Source organism: Lethenteron reissneri, unplaced genomic scaffold, assembly GCF_015708825.2.
Source record: "Lethenteron reissneri isolate LAM-NWPU_2019-01 unplaced genomic scaffold, ASM1570882v1 scaffold_1639, whole genome shotgun sequence".
Lineage (NCBI taxonomy): Eukaryota > Metazoa > Chordata > Hyperoartia > Petromyzontiformes > Petromyzontidae > Lethenteron > Lethenteron reissneri.
The window spans coordinates 2,681,642-2,687,115 of NW_026891376.1; positions in this window are offsets into that span (position 1 = coordinate 2,681,642).

Sequence of the window (5,474 nt, forward strand, 5' to 3'; positions counted from 1 at the left end):
CCACCCCCCCACTCTTCCACCCACAAAACCACCACCACCCCCCAACTCTTCCACCCACCCACCGACGCAACCACCACCACCCCCCCACTCTTCCACCCACCCACCGACGCAACCACCACACCCCCCACTCTTCCACCCACACAACCACCACCACCCCCCAACTCTTCCACCACCCACCGACGCAACCACCACCACCCCCCACTCTTCCACCCACCCACCGACGCAACCACCACCACCCCCCCACTCTTCCACCCACAAACCACCACCATCCCCCACTCTTCACCACACCAACCACCGCTGCCTCCTTGTACCCCCCACCCCCCACCCACACCCCTACTCCCCACCCCCCCCACAACACCCCCACCCACACCCCCATACACCCCCCCACCATCCCCTCTCTCCCTCGCACGCATCTCAAGGGATCCCAAAAATGTAATGGGACTACAGCGAGGAACGCGGTGCCAGACACATCGTGGAGCTCCCAGCCACCCTCCACCACCACCAACACAACAACCATCGCAACCACTCAGCACAACCACGAGCACACACAACCACCACCACAACCACCACAACCACAACACACACACACCACCACAACCACAACACACACACCCACCATCACAACCACCACAACCACAACACACACACCCACCATCACAACCACCACAACCACCACAACCACAACACACAAACACACCCACCATCACAACCACCACAACCACAACACACACACCCACCATCACAACCACCACAACCACCACAACCACAAAGACAAAGATCCCCCATATAGCCTTAACAGGCTGTAGGGGCAAGTGCTGTTAGCGAGTGGCACCTATGAAGGCCGGCACGGTACACGAGGGGGTGGGTGGCCAGCACCACGCCCGGCCGCCTTTGTTTCCCTAGTGGCAATGTTTACACACCGCACCAGGTACTCATTTGAGGCTGAGTCGACCTAAAGGAGGCCCGGTTCAGATAATCGTCACTGGTGTTGGCCGTGAGCGGGAATCGAACTCGTGTCGCCGGGTTCATAGCGCAGCGCACTAACCACTACACTACCGCTCCCCACCACAACCACAACACACACACCCTGACTGTCTGGCTGGCTGTCTGAGTGGCTGTCTGAGTGGCTGTCTGAGTGGCTGTATGAGTGGCTGTCTGAGTGGGTGACTGTCTGAGTGGCTGTCTGAGTGGCTGTCTGGGTGGGTGTCTGGGTGGCTGTCTGAGTGGCTGTCTGGGTGGCTGTCTGGGTGGGTGTCTGGGTGGGTGTCTGAGTGGCTGTCTGAGTGGTTGTCTGAGTGGGTGTCTGAGTGGCTGTCTGAGTGGCTGTCTGGGTGGCTGTCTGAGTGGCTGTCTGAGTGGCTGTCTGGGTGGCTGTCTGGGTGGGTGTCTGAGTGGCTGTCTGAGTGACTGTCTGGGTGGCTGTCTGGGTGGCTGTCTGAGTGGCTGTCTGGGTGGCTGTCTGGGTGACTGTCTGAGTGGCTGTCTGGGTGGGTGTCTGAGTGACTGTCTGGGTGGCTGTCTGAGTGGGTGTCTGAGTGGCTGTCTGGGTGGGTGTCTGAGAGGTTGTCTGAGTGGCTGTCTGAGTGGGTGTCTGAGTGGCTGTCTGAGTGGTTGTCTGAGTGGCTGTCTGAGTGGCTGTCTGAGTGGCTGTCTGAGTGACTGTCTGAGTGACTGTCTGGCTGGCTGTCTGAGTGGCTGTCTGAGTGGCTGTCTGAGTGGCTGTCTGAGTGACTGTCTGGGTGGCTGTCTGGGTGGCTGTCTGAGTGGCTGTCTGGGTGGCTGTCTGGGTGACTGTCTGAGTGGCTGTCTGGGTGGGTGTCTGAGTGGCTGTCTGGGTGGGTGTCTGAGTGGTTGTCTGAGTGGCTGTCTGAGTGGGTGTCTGAGTGGCTGTCTGGGTGGGTGTCTGAGTGGTTGTCTGAGTGGCTGTCTGAGTGGGTGTCTGAGTGGCTGTCTGAGTGGTTGTCTGAGTGGCTGTCTGAGTGGCTGTCTGAGTGGCTGTCTGAGTGACTGTCTGAGTGGCTGTCTGAGTGGTTGTCTGAGTGGTTGTCTGAGTTGCTGTCTGGGTGGTTGTTTGAGTGGCTGTCTGAGTGGCTGTCTGAGTGGCTGTCTGAGTGGGTGTCTGAGTGGGTGTCTGAGTGGCTGTCTGAGTGGCTGTCTGAGTGGCTGTCTGAGTGGTTGTCTGGGTGGCTGTCTGAGTGGGTGTCTGAGTGGGTGTCTGAGTATGTGTCTGAGTGGGTGTCTGAGTGGCTGTCTGAGTGGCTGTCTGGGTGGGTGTCTGGGTGGGTGTCTGAGTGGCTGTCTGGGTGGCTGTCTGGGTGGGTGTCTGAGTGGCTGTCTGAGTGGTTGTCTGAGTGGGTGACTGTCTGAGTGGGTGACTGTCTGGGTGGCTGTCTGAGTGGCTGTCTGAGTGACTGTCTGAGTGGCTGACTGTCTGAGTGGATGACTGTCTGGGTGGCTGTCTGAGTGGCTGTCTGAGTGGCTGTCTGGGTGGGTGTCTGGGTGGGTGTCTGAGTGGGTGTCTGAGTGGCTGTCTGAGTGGGTGTCTGAGTGGGTGTCTGGAAGGTTGTCTGGGTGGGTGTCTGGGTGGGTGTCTGAGTGGGTGTCTGAGTGGCTGTCTGAGTGGCTGTCTGGGTGGGTGTCTGGGTGGGTGTCTGAGTGGGTGTCTGAGTGGGTGTCTGGGTGGTTGTCTCAGTGGTTGTCTGAGTGGGTATCTGAGTGGCTGTCTGGGTGGCTGTCTGAGTGGTTGTCTGAGTGGGTGTCTGGGTGGGTGTCTGAGTGGCTGTCTGAGTGGCTGTCTGAGTTGCTGTCTGGGTGGTTGTTTGAGTGGCTGTCTGAGTGGCTGTCTGAGTGGCTGTCTGAGTGGGTGTCTGGGTGGCTGTCTGAGTGGCTGTCTGAGTGGCTGTCTGAGTGGGTGTCTGAGTGGGTGTCTGAGTGGCTGTCTGAGTGGCTGTCTGAGTGGCTGTCTGAGTGGTTGTCTGGGTGGCTGTCTGAGTGGGTGTCTGAGTGGGTGTCTGAGTGGGTGTCTGGGTGGGTGTCTGAGTGGCTGTCTGAGTGGCTGTCTGGGTGGGTGTCTGAGTGGGTGTCTGAGTGGCTGTCTGGGTGGCTGTCTGGGTGGGTGTCTGAGTGGCTGTCTGAGTGGTTGTCTGAGTGGGTGACTGTCTGAGTGGGTGACTGTCTGGGTGGCTGTCTGAGTGGCTGTCTGAGTGACTGTCTGGGTGGGTGTCTGGGTGGGTGTCTGAGTGGGTGTCTGAGTGGGTGTCTGAGTGGCTGTCTGAGTGGGTGTCTGGAAGGTTGTCTGGGTGGGTGTCTGGGTGGCTGTCTGAGTGGGTGTCTGAGTGGGTGTCTGGAAGGTTGTCTGGGTGGGTGTCTGGGTGGGTGTCTGAGTGGGTGTCTGAGTGGCTGTCTGAGTGGCTGTCTGGGTGGGTGTCTGGGTGGGTGTCTGAGTGGGTGTCTGAGTGGGTGTCTGGGTGGTTGTCTGAGTGGGTGTCTGAGTGGCTGTCTGAGTGGTTGTCTGAGTGGGTATCTGAGTGGCTGTCTGGGTGGCTGTCTGGGTGGTTGTCTGAGTGGCTGTCTGAGTGGTTGTCTGAGTGGCTGTCTGGGTGGGTGTCTGAGTGGCTGTCTGAGTGGGTGTCTGGGTGGTTGTCTGAGTGGGTGTCTGAGTGGGTGTCTGAGTGGCTGTCTGTCTGGCTGTCTGGGTGGCTGTCTGAATGGGTGTCTGAGTGGCTGTCTGAGTGGTTGTCTGAGTGGCTGTCTGTGTGGTTGTCTGAGTGGCTGTCTGAGTGGCTGTCTGGGTGGCTGTCTGAGTGGTTGTCTGAGTGGCTGTCTGAGTGGTTGTCTGGGTGGGTGTCTGAGTGGCTGTCTGAGTGGCTGTCTGGGTGGTTGTCTGAGTGGCTGTCTGGGTGGTTGTCTGAGTGGCTGTCTGTCTGGCTGTCTGGGTGGCTGTCTGAATGGGTGTCTGAGTGGCTGTCTGAGTGGTTGTCTGAGTGGCTGTCTGTGTGGTTGTCTGAGTGGCTGTCTGAGTGGCTGTCTGGGTGGCTGTCTGAGTGGTTGTCTGAGTGGCTGTCTGAGTGGTTGTCTGAGTGGCTGTCTGAGTGGCTGTCTGAGTGGCTGTCTGAGTGGCTGTCTGAGTGGCTGTCTGGGTGGTTGTCTGGGTGGTTGTCTGGGTGGGCGAGTGTGGGAGTGAGCGTGTTACTGAGTGAGCGAGTGTCATTATTGGTTGCCTGTCCCCCCCACCTCTCTCACTGCATTGCTCCCTTTAAAGTCGTTAACCCTCCTATCTCCGTCTCTCCCTTTTTATTCCTGCTTCTGCTGCTGCTGCTGCTTCTGCTACTGCTGCTGCTACTGCTGCTGCTGCTACTACTGCTGCTGCTACTACTGCTGCTGCTGCTGCTACTGCTACTAATGCTGCTGCTGCTACTGCTTCTGCTACTACTACTGCTACTGCTGCTGCTGCTACTGCTACTGCTGCTACTGCTGCTGCTGCTACTGCTACTGCTGCTACTGCTGCTACTGCTGCTGCTGCTACTGCTACTGCTGCTTACTGCTACTGCTGCTACTGCTGCTGCTACTACTACTGCTGCTACTGCTGCTGCTACTACTGCTGCTACTACTGCTACTACTGCTGCTGCTGCTGCTACTGCTACTACTACTGCTACTACTGCTGCTGCTGCTACTACTGCTGCTACTACTGCTGCTGCTACTGCTGCTGCTGCTACTGCTACTGCTGCTACTGCTGCTGCTACTGCTACTACTACTGCTGCTGCTGCTGCGCCCCCATCGTGCCAGCCCCGCGGGCGCAAGTCGTGAGCTCGTTAGCACCATGTGCCCCACGGCCACGACTCAGCCGCTGCGTCGCTGCCTCGGCTCGCCCCCCGATCTTCACCGGATTCTCGTCGACAAACCGTACAAACCGTGCCACCGTGCCACCGCGCCACCGTGCCACCGTGCCACCTTGCCACCGTGCCACCGTGCCACCTTGCCACCGTGCCACCGTGCCACCTTGCCACCGTGGAACCGTGCCACAGTGCCACCGTGCTACCGTGCCACCGTGCTACCGTGCCATAGTGCCACCGTGCCACCGTGCCACCGTGCCACCGTGCCACCGTGCCACAGTGCCACCGTGCTACCGTGCCACCGTGCCACCGTGCTACCGTGCCACAGTGCCACCGTGCTACCGTGCCACCGTGCTACCGTGCCACAGTGCTACCGTGCCACCGTGCCACCGTGCTACCGTGCCACCGTGCCACCGTGCCACCGTGCTACCGTGCCACAGTGCCACAGTGCCACCGTGCCACCGTGCCACAGTGCCACAGTGCCACCGTGCCACCGTGCCACCGTGCTACCGTGCCACAGTGCCACCGTGCCACCGTGCCACAGTGCCACCGTGCCACCGACGGCAGAGGGAGGAACCCCACGTCGGGACTTGGTTTGCCACTTCCTTTGTAGGTGGTGGTGGGGGGGCAGGTGGTGGTGGG